The following is a 12,075-nucleotide window of genomic DNA, read 5'->3' as shown; positions in this document are numbered from 1 at the left end:
GGCGCACTAAGTCCCAGGACTTCGCCCGTCGGGTCGGTTGCTCTACCCGAGGGGAGATTTCCAACGAGCCAACCCGCATCTTTCTAACCCTAAGCACGGCCGAGATACGGAGTACCACCCATTGATATTCCCACGGCCGTAGCCCCGGAGCCCTTTGCCGCAGCCCTTCGGGACACCCACCCTCGGACGCCCCGCGGAGGGACCTTTCCAACGAGCCAACCCGCGCCTCTCTAACCCTTTCCCCGGCCGAGATACGACCCCGAGGACGGTGGCCCCTCTACCCGACCACAGTGCACCCGAGGCCGGCCTCGGAACCCGCCACGGACACCCTGGAGCCCGTACCCGGCGCACCGTTCGGTCCCGGGCACCCACTCTTAAGCACTCCCCCCCGGCCTAAGTCCTATACTCCCGGCCCCTCTGGAGAACCAAACCGTTGGTCAACCCGAAACGATCTCCAACCGTTGGTCAACCCGAAAGTACTTCCAGCAGTTGGTCAACCCGAAAGTTTCTCCAGCCGTTGGTCAACCCCATCGACTTAGGTTCTGGAGCGGCAATAAATACGTAAGATAGCATTTAAAAACGTTTAAAAATAGATGCATTTGTTTAAAGCAAAGCATTTATTTACTTACCAGACTACAGTTGGGTTCATGTGAAACTGCAAAACACAAGATTTACAATGATGTATCACACAGTCTGATTGGACTTTGTTTTGATGTTTGTTTTATGTCTGTAAACTACATATACACACCTTTAATTTGATATAAAACAAAAGACAATAGCTTCATATTTAACTGATATACAAAGATATTTGTACATGCAGTTTACCAAATGATTTACAGGCCTTTTGCAATGACCTCAACAAGGCCGATTTGACCCCTGTTCCCTCGAGCTGTGAGTAACATACAACAATGAGCTTGGGTTCATGTGAAACCGCAAAAACAAGCTTTACAATGATGTATCACACAGTCTGATTGGACTTTGTTTTGATTAAAAATTAAGAAATTTGTACATGCAACTTTACTTTTGTAACTCTTCTCCTTCCTGTTAGGAACAACACACAGTAAAGTCACTCATATGTCTGTAAACTACACATACACACCTTTAATTTGATATAAAACAAAAGACAATAGCTTCAGATTTGACTGATATACAAAGATATTTGTACATGCAGTTTACCAAATGATTTACAGGCCTTTTGCAATGACCTCAACAAGGCCGATTTGACCCCTGTTCCCTCGAGCTGTGAGTAACATACAACAATGAGCTTGGGTTCATGTGAAACTGCAAAACACAAGCATTACAATGATGTATCACACAATCTGATTGGACTTTTGTTTTAATTAAAAATTAAGAAATTTGTACATGCAACTTTACCATTGTGATTCACAGGCCTTGTGGCCTAAAACAGGCTCAACTGTAACTCTTCTCCTTCCTGTTAGGAACAACACACTCAAGAAAGTCACTCATATGTCTGTAAACTACTGGAGGAACCGGACTTCCAGGAGGGAAGGCCGCCCTGTCAGGCCCGACTCGGAGTCACCTCTCTGGGCTACGGAGGTAGGGACGTGTGCCCTGGAGGAACCGGACTTCCAGGAGGGAGGGCCGCCCTGTCAGGCCCGCCTCGGAGTCACCTCTCTGGGCTACGGATACGAGATACGGCGTACCACCGCCTGACTTTTAAACGCCCGTAGCTCCGGCGCACTAAGTCCCAGGACTTTGCCCTTTGGGTCGATTGCTCCACCGGAGGGGACCTTTCCAACGAGCCAACCCGCGTCTCTCTAACCCCAAGCCCGGCCGAGATACGGCGGTCCCTCCGCGGATTTTCCCACGGCCGCAGCTCGGGCGCCTTTGCTCGGATCGACGCGCCCTTTGGGTCGGTTGCTCCACTGGAGGGGACCTTTCCAACGAGCCAACCCGCTTCTTTATAACCCTAAGCCCGGGCGAGATACGGCGTACCACCGCCTGACCTTTAAACGCCCGTAACTCGGGCGCCTTTGCTCGGATAAACTCGTCCCTCGGGTCGGTTGCTCTACCGGAGCGGCCCTTTCCAACGAGCCAACCCGCTTCTCTCTAACCCTAAGCCCGGCCGAGATACAGGGTACCACCGCCTGACTTTTAAACGCCCGTAACTCGGGCGCCTTTGCTCGGATGAACTCGTCCCTCGGGTCGCTTGCTCTACCGGAGCGACCCTTTTCAACGAGCCAACCCGCTTCTCTCTAACCCTAAGCCCGGGCGAGATACGGGGTACCACCGCCTGACCTTTAAACGGCCGTAACTCGGGCGCCTTTGCTCGGATGAACTCGTCCCTCGGGTCGGTTGCTCTACCGGAGCGGCCCTTTCCAACGAGCCAACCCGCTTCTCTCTAACACTAAGCCCGGCCGAGATACGGGGTACCACCGCCTGACCTTTAAACGGCCGTAGCTCCGGCGCACTAAGTCCCAGGACTTCGCCCGTCGGGTCGGTTGCTCTACCCGAGGGGAGATTTCCAACGAGCCAACCCGCATCTTTCTAACCCTAAGCACGGCCGAGATACGGAGTACCACCCATTGATATTCCCACGGCCGTAGCCCCGGAGCCCTTTGCCGCAGCCCTTCGGGACACCCACCCTCGGACGCCCCGCGGAGGGACCTTTCCAACGAGCCAACCCGCGCCTCTCTAACCCTTTCCCCGGCCGAGATACGACCCCGAGGACGGTGGCCCCTCTACCCGACCACAGTGCACCCGGGGCCGGCCTCGGAACCCGCCACGGACACCCTGGAGCCCGTACCCGGCGCACCGTTCGGTCCTGGGCACCCACTCTTAAGCACTCCCCCCCGGCCTAAGCCCCATACTCCCGGCCCCTCTGGAGAACCAAACCGTTGGTCAACCCGAAACGATCTCCAACCGTTGGTCAACCCGAAAGTACTTCCAGCAGTTGGTCAACCCGAAAGTTTCTCCAGCCGTTGGTCAACCCCATCGACTTAGGTTCTGGAGCGGCAATAAATACGTAAGATAGCATTTAAAAACGTTTAAAAATAGATGCATTTGTTTAAAGCAAAGCATTTATTTACTTACCAGACTACAGTTGGGTTCATGTGAAACTGCAAAACACAAGATTTACAATGATGTATCACACAGTCTGATTGGACTTTGTTTTGATTAAAAATTAAGAAATTTGTACATGCAACTTTACCATTGTGATTCACAGGCCTTGTGGCCTAAAACAGGCTCAACTGTAACTCTTCTCCTTCCTGTTAGGAACAACACACAGTAAAGTCACTCATATGTCTGTAAACTACACATACACACCTTTAATTTGATATAAAACAAAAGACAATAGCTTCAGATTTGACTGATATACAAAGATATTTGTACATGCAGTTTACCAAATGATTTACAGGCCTTTTGCAATGACCTCAACAAGGCCGATTTGACCCCTGTTCCCTCGAGCTGTGAGTAACATACAACAATGAGCTTGGGTTCATGTTAAACCGCAAAACACAAGCTTTACAATGATGTATCACACAGTCTGATTGGACTTTGTTTTGATTAAAAATTAAGAAATTTGTACATGCAACTTTACCATTGTGATTCACAGGCCTTGTGGCCTAAAACAGGCTCAACTGTAACTCTTCTCCTTCCTGTTAGGAACAACACACAGTAAAGTCACTCATATGTCTGTAAACTACACATACACACCTTTAATTTGATATAAAACAAAAGACAATAGCTTCAGATTTGACTGATATACACAGATTTTTGTACAGGCAATTTACCAAATAATTTACTGGCCTTTTGCAATGACCTCAACAAGGCCGATTTGACCCCTGTTATCTCGAGCTGTGAGTAACATACAACAATGAGCTTGGGTTCATGTGAAACTGCAAAACACAAGCTTTACAATGATGTATCACACAGTCTGATTGGAATTTGTTTTGATTAAAAATTAAGAAATTTGTACATGCAACTTTACCATTGTGATTCACAGGCCTTGTGGCCTAAAACAGGCTCAACTGTAACTCTTCTCCTTCATGTTAGGAACAACACACAGTAAAGTCGCTCATATGCCTGTAAATTTCACATACACACCTTTAATTTGATATAAAACAAAAGACAATAGCTTCAGATTTGACTGATATACAAAGATATTTGTACATGCAGTTTACCAAATGATTTACAGGCCTTTTGCAATGACCTCAACAAGGCCGATTTGACCCCTGTTCCCTTGAGCTGTGAGTAACATACAACAATGAGCTTGGGTTCATGTGAAACCGCAAAACACAAGCTTTACAATGATGTATCACACAGTCTGATTGGACTTTGTTTTGATTAAAAATTAAGAAATTTGTACATGCAACTTTACCATTGTGATTCACAGGCCTTGTGGCCTAAAACAGGCTCAACTGTAACTCTTCTCCTTCATGTTAGGAACAACACACAGTAAAGTCGCTCATATGCCTGTAAATTTCACATACACACCTTTAATTTGATATAAAACAAAAGACAATAGCTTCAGATTTGACTGATATACAAAGATATTTGTACATGCAGTTTACCAAATGATTTACAGGCCTTTTGCAATGACCTCAACAAGGCCGATTTGACCCCTGTTCCCTCGAGCTGTGAGTAACATACAACAATGAGCTTGGGTTCATGTGAAACCGCAAAACACAAGCTTTACAATGATGTATCACACAGTCTGATTGGACTTTGTTTTGATTAAAAATTAAGAAATTTGTACATGCAACTTTACCATTGTGATTCACAGGCCTTGTGGCCTAAAACAGGCTCAACTGTAACTCTTCTCCTTCCTGTTAGGAACAACACACAGTAAAGTCACTCATATGTCTGTAAACTACACATACACACCTTTAATTTGATATAAAACGAAAGACAATAGCTTCAGATTTGACTGATATACACAGATTTTTGTACAGGCAATTTACCAAATAATTTACTGGCCTTTTGCAATGACCTCAACAAGGCCGATTTGACCCCTGTTATCTCGAGCTGTGAGTAACATACAACAATGAGCTTGGGTTCATGTGAAACTGCAAAACACTGCGCGAGCCACCCGACCGGGGTCTACGATCCCCCGTTTCCGAGATATCGGCCAATGAACTGCCGGGCGCCGTATCTCGGCCGGGGAAGGTCCGACGGACTCGGGGCCGGGCTCGTCGGAAAGGTCTCGCCCGGGGCTTTCCGACGAGACCAGCCTGGGGTCCGTGCGACCCCGGGGGCCCGAGATACTTCCGGTCGAAAATTCGAATTTCGTTACCGCGCTGCTCCGGCGCCCCGGGTCCGGGGCCTTCGCCCTTCGGGTGGGTGGCTCCGCCGCGGGGGGCCTTTCGAACGAGCCCACCCGCGCGTCGCTAGCCCTTTCCGGGGCCGAGATACGGCCGCCCCCCGCGGTATTTTCCCACGGCCGTTTCTCGGGCGCCTCGGGTCCGGGGCCTTCGCCCTTCGGGTCGGCGGCTCCGCCCGAGGGGCCCTTTCCGATGAGCCCTTCCTCGAGTCTCTGGCCCTTTCCCGGGCCGAGATACGGCGGATCGTTGCGGAATTTTCGCTCGTCCGGAGCTCCGGCGCCCCTAGCGTCCGCCTCGGAGGTCACGCGGCCGGTCTCGTTCGAAAGGTCCGTCCCGGGGCTTTCCGACGAGCCCGGCCTCGAGTCCGTGCGACCCCGCCCGCCGGAGATACGTCCGGTCGAAGCTCGCGGAGATTCCGACGGCCGTATCTCGGGCGCCCCGGGTCCGGGGCCTTCGCCCTTCGGGTCGGTTGCTCCACGCGAGGGGACCTTTCGAACGAGCCTACCCGCGAGCCTCTAGCCCTTTCCCCGGCCGAGGCACAACGGTCCCCCTGCGGATTTTCCCACGGCCGCAGCTCGGGCGCCTTTGCTCGGATCGACTCGCCCTTTGGGTCGTTTGCTCCACTGGAGGGGACCTTTCCAACGAGCCAACCCGCTTCTCTCTAACCCTAAGCCCGGCCGAGATACGGGGTACCACCCCCTGACCTTTAAACGGCCGTAGCTCCGGCGCACTAAGTCCCAGGACTTCGCCCGTCGGGTTGGTTGCTCTACCCGAGGGGAGCTTTCCAACGAGCCAACACGCATCTCTCTACCCTAAGCCCGGCCGAGATACGGAGTACCACCCATTGATATTCCCACGGCCGTAGCCCCGGAGCCCTTCGCCGCAGCCCTTCGGGACACCCACCCTCGGACGCTCCGCGGAGGGACCTTTACAACGAGCCAACCCGCGCCTCTCTAACCCTTTCCCCGGCCGAGATACGACCCCGAGGACGGTGGCCCCTCTACCCGACCACAGTGCACCCGAGGCCGGCCTCGGAACCCGCCACGGACACCCTGGAGCCCGTACCCGGCGCACCGTTCGGTCCCGGGCACCCACTCTTAAGCACTCCCCCCCGGCCTAAGTCCTATACTCCCGGCCCCTCTGGAGAACCAAACCGTTGGTCAACCCGAAACGATCTCCAACCGTTGGTCAACCCGAAAGTACTTCCAGCAGTTGGTCAACCCGAAAGTTTCTCCAGCCGTTGGTCAACCCCATCGACTTAGGTTCTGGAGCGGCAATAAATACGTAAGATAGCATTTAAAAACGTTTAAAAATAGATGCATTTGTTTAAAGCAAAGCATTTATTTACTTACCAGACTACAGTTGGGTTCATGTGAAACTGCAAAACACAAGATTTACAATGATGTATCACACAGTCTGATTGGACTTTGTTTTGATGTTTGTTTTATGTCTGTAAACTACATATACACACCTTTAATTTGATATAAAACAAAAGACAATAGCTTGTCTGCATTGGACTTTGTTTTGATTAAAAATTAAGAAATTTGTACATGCAACTTTACTTTTGTAACTCTTCTCCTTCCTGTTAGGAACAACACACAGTAAAGTCACTCATATGTCTGTAAACTACACATACACACCTTTAATTTGATATAAAACAAAAGACAATAGCTTCAGATTTGACTGATATACAAAGATATTTGTACATGCAGTTTACCAAATGATTTACAGGCCTTTTGCAATGACCTCAACAAGGCCGATTTGACCCCTGTTCCCTCGAGCTGTGAGTAACATACAACAATGAGCTTGGGTTCATGTGAAACTGCAAAACACAAGCATTACAATGATGTATCACACAATCTGATTGGACTTTTGTTTTAATTAAAAATTAAGAAATTTGTACATGCAACTTTACCATTGTGATTCACAGGCCTTGTGGCCTAAAACAGGCTCAACTGTAACTCTTCTCCTTCCTGTTAGGAACAACACACTCAAGAAAGTCACTCATATGTCTGTAAACTACTGGAGGAACCGGACTTCCAGGAGGGAAGGCCGCCCTGTCAGGCCCGACTCGGAGTCACCTCTCTGGGCTACGGAGGTAGGGACGTGTGCCCTGGAGGAACCGGACTTCCAGGAGGGAGGGCCGCCCTGTCAGGCCCGCCTCGGAGTCACCTCTCTGGGCTACGGATACGAGATACGGCGTACCACCGCCTGACTTTTAAACGCCCGTAGCTCCGGCGCACTAAGTCCCAGGACTTTGCCCTTTGGGTCGATTGCTCCACCGGAGGGGACCTTTCCAACGAGCCAACCCGCGTCTCTCTAACCCCAAGCCCGGCCGAGATACGGCGGTCCCTCCGTGGATTTTCCCACGGCCGCAGCTCGGGCGCCTTTGCTCGGATCGACGCGCCCTTTGGGTCGGTTGCTCCACTGGAGGGGACCTTTCCAACGAGCCAACCCGCTTCTTTATAACCCTAAGCCCGGGCGAGATACGGCGTACCACCGCCTGACCTTTAAACGCCCGTAACTCGGGCGCCTTTGCTCGGATAAACTCGTCCCTCGGGTCGGTTGCTCTACCGGAGCGGCCCTTTCCAACGAGCCAACCCGCTTCTCTCTAACCCTAAGCCCGGCCGAGATACAGGGTACCACCGCCTGACTTTTAAACGCCCGTAACTCGGGCGCCTTTGCTCGGATGAACTCGTCCCTCGGGTCGCTTGCTCTACCGGAGCGACCCTTTTCAACGAGCCAACCCGCTTCTCTCTAACCCTAAGCCCGGGCGAGATACGGGGTACCACCGCCTGACCTTTAAACGGCCGTAACTCGGGCGCCTTTGCTCGGATGAACTCGTCCCTCGGGTCGGTTGCTCTACCGGAGCGGCCCTTTCCAACGAGCCAACCCGCTTCTCTCTAACACTAAGCCCGGCCGAGATACGGGGTACCACCGCCTGACCTTTAAATGGCCGTAGCTCCGGCGCACTAAGTCCCAGGACTTCGCCCGTCGGGTCGGTTGCTCTACCCGAGGGGAGATTTCCAACGAGCCAACCCGCATCTTTCTAACCCTAAGCACGGCCGAGATACGGAGTACCACCCATTGATATTCCCACGGCCGTAGCCCCGGAGCCCTTTGCCGCAGCCCTTCGGGACACCCACCCTCGGACGCCCCGCGGAGGGACCTTTCCAACGAGCCAACCCGCGCCTCTCTAACCCTTTCCCCGGCCGAGATACGACCCCGAGGACGGTGGCCCCTCTACCCGACCACAGTGCACCCGGGGCCGGCCTCGGAACCCGCCACGGACACCCTGGAGCCCGTACCCGGCGCACCGTTCGGTCCTGGGCACCCACTCTTAAGCACTCCCCCCCGGCCTAAGCCCCATACTCCCGGCCCCTCTGGAGAACCAAACCGTTGGTCAACCCGAAACGATCTCCAACCGTTGGTCAACCCGAAAGTACTTCCAGCAGTTGGTCAACCCGAAAGTTTCTCCAGCCGTTGGTCAACCCCATCGACTTAGGTTCTGGAGCGGCAATAAATACGTAAGATAGCATTTAAAAACGTTTAAAAATAGATGCATTTGTTTAAAGCAAAGCATTTATTTACTTACCAGACTACAGTTGGGTTCATGTGAAACTGCAAAACACAAGATTTACAATGATGTATCACACAGTCTGATTGGACTTTGTTTTGATTAAAAATTAAGAAATTTGTACATGCAACTTTACCATTGTGATTCACAGGCCTTGTGGCCTAAAACAGGCTCAACTGTAACTCTTCTCCTTCCTGTTAGGAACAACACACAGTAAAGTCTCTCATATGTCTGTAAACTACACATACACACCTTTAATTTGATATAAAACAAAAGACAATAGCTTCAGATTTGACTGATATACACAGATTTTTGTACAGGCAATTTACCAAATAATTTACTGGCCTTTTGCAATGACCTCAACAAGGCCGATTTGACCCTTGTTATCTCGAGCTGTGAGTAACATACAACAATGAGCTTGGGTTCATGTGAAACTGCAAAACACAAGCTTTACAATGATGTATCACACAGTCTGATTGGAATTTGTTTTGATTAAAAATTAAGAAATTTGTACATGCAACTTTACCATTGTGATTCACAGGCCTTGTGGCCTAAAACAGGCTCAACTGTAACTCTTCTCCTTCATGTTAGGAACAACACACAGTAAAGTCGCTCATATGCCTGTAAATTTCACATACACACCTTTAATTTGATATAAAACAAAAGACAATAGCTTCAGATTTGACTGATATACAAAGATATTTGTACATGCAGTTTACCAAATGATTTACAGGCCTTTTGCAATGACCTCAACAAGGCCGATTTGACCCCTGTTCCCTCGAGCTGTGAGTAACATACAACAATGAGCTTGGGTTCATGTGAAACCGCAAAACACATGCTTTACAATGATGTATCACACAGTCTGATTGGACTTTGTTTTGATTAAAAATTAAGAAATTTGTACATGCAACTTTACCATTGTGATTCACAGGCCTTGTGGCCTAAAACAGGCTCAACTGTAACTCTTCTCCTTCATGTTAGGAACAACACACAGTAAAGTCGCTCATATGCCTGTAAATTTCACATACACACCTTTAATTTGATATAAAACAAAAGACAATAGCTTCAGATTTGACTGATATACAAAGATATTTGTACATGCAGTTTACCAAATGATTTACAGGCCTTTTGCAATTACCTCAACAAGGCCGATTTGACCCCTGTTCCCTCGAGCTGTGAGTAACATACAACAATGAGCTTGGGTTCATGTGAAACCGCAAAACACAAGCTTTACAATGATGTATCACACAGTCTGATTGGACTTTGTTTTGATTAAAAATTAAGAAATTTGTACATGCAACTTTACCATTGTGATTCACAGGCCTTGTGGCCTAAAACAGGCTCAACTGTAACTCTTCTCCTTCCTGTTAGGAACAACACACAGTAAAGTCACTCATATGTCTGTAAACTACACATACACACCTTTAATTTGATATAAAACGAAAGACAATAGCTTCAGATTTGACTGATATACACAGATTTTTGTACAGGCAATTTACCAAATAATTTACTGGCCTTTTGCAATGACCTCAACAAGGCCGATTTGACCCCTGTTATCTCGAGCTGTGAGTAACATACAACAATGAGCTTGGGTTCATGTGAAACTGCAAAACACTGCGCGAGCCACCCGACCGGGGTCTACGATCCCCCGTTTCCGAGATATCGGCCAATGAACTGCCGGGCGCCGTATCTCGGCCGGGGAAGGTCCGACGGACTCGGGGCCGGGCTCGTCGGAAAGGTCTCGCCCGGGGCTTTCCGACGAGACCAGCCTGGGGTCCGTGCGACCCCGGGGGCCCGAGATACTTCCGGTCGAAAATTCGAATTTCGTTACCGCGCTGCTCCGGCGCCCCGGGTCCGGGGCCTTCGCCCTTCGGGTGGGTGGCTCCGCCGCGGGGGGCCTTTCGAACGAGCCCACCCGCGCGTCGCTAGCCCTTTCCGGGGCCGAGATACGGCCGCCCCCCGCGGTATTTTCCCACGGCCGTTTCTCGGGCGCCTCGGGTCCGGGGCCTTCGCCCTTCGGGTCGGCGGCTCCGCCCGAGGGGCCCTTTCCGATGAGCCCTTCCTCGAGTCTCTGGCCCTTTCCCGGGCCGAGATACGGCGGATCGTTGCGGAATTTTCGCTCGTCCGGAGCTCCGGCGCCCCTAGCGTCCGCCTCGGAGGTCACGCGGCCGGTCTCGTTCGAAAGGTCCGTCCCGGGGCTTTCCGACGAGCCCGGCCTCGAGTCCGTGCGACCCCGCCCGCCGGAGATACGTCCGGTCGAAGCTCGCGGAGATTCCGACGGCCGTATCTCGGGCGCCCCGGGTCCGGGGCCTTCGCCCTTCGGGTCGGTTGCTCCACGCGAGGGGACCTTTCGAACGAGCCTACCCGCGAGCCTCTAGCCCTTTCCCCGGCCGAGGCACAACGGTCCCCCTGCGGATTTTCCCACGGCCGCAGCTCGGGCGCCTTTGCTCGGATCGACTCGCCCTTTGGGTCGTTTGCTCCACTGGAGGGGACCTTTCCAACGAGCCAACCCGCTTCTCTCTAACCCTAAGCCCGGCCGAGATACGGGGTACCACCGCCTGACCTTTAAACGGCCGTAGCTCCGGCGCACTAAGTCCCAGGACTTCGCCCGTCGGGTTGGTTGCTCTACCCGAGGGGAGCTTTCCAACGAGCCAACACGCATCTCTCTACCCTAAGCCCGGCCGAGATACGGAGTACCACCCATTGATATTCCCACGGCCGTAGCCCCGGAGCCCTTCGCCGCAGCCCTTCGGGACACCCACCCTCGGACGCTCCGCGGAGGGACCTTTACAACGAGCCAACCCGCGCCTCTCTAACCCTTTCCCCGGCCGAGATACGACCCCGAGGACGGTGGCCCCTCTACCCGACCACAGTGCACCCGAGGCCGGCCTCGGAACCCGCCACGGACACCCTGGAGCCCGTACCCGGCGCACCGTTCGGTCCCGGGCACCCACTCTTAAGCACTCCCCCCCGGCCTAAGTCCTATACTCCCGGCCCCTCTGGAGAACCAAACCGTTGGTCAACCCGAAACGATCTCCAACCGTTGGTCAACCCGAAAGTACTTCCAGCAGTTGGTCAACCCGAAAGTTTCTCCAGCCGTTGGTCAACCCCATCGACTTAGGTTCTGGAGCGGCAATAAATACGTAAGATAGCATTTAAAAACGTTTAAAAATAGATGCATTTGTTTAAAGCAAAGCATTTATTTACTTACCA

The sequence above is a fragment of the Paramisgurnus dabryanus genome, chromosome 23 (assembly GCF_030506205.2).
Source record: "Paramisgurnus dabryanus chromosome 23, PD_genome_1.1, whole genome shotgun sequence".
Classification (NCBI taxonomy): Eukaryota; Metazoa; Chordata; class Actinopteri; order Cypriniformes; family Cobitidae; genus Paramisgurnus; species Paramisgurnus dabryanus.
The sequence above is the reverse complement of the archived record's forward strand: the minus strand, read 5'-3'. Positions refer to the sequence as shown.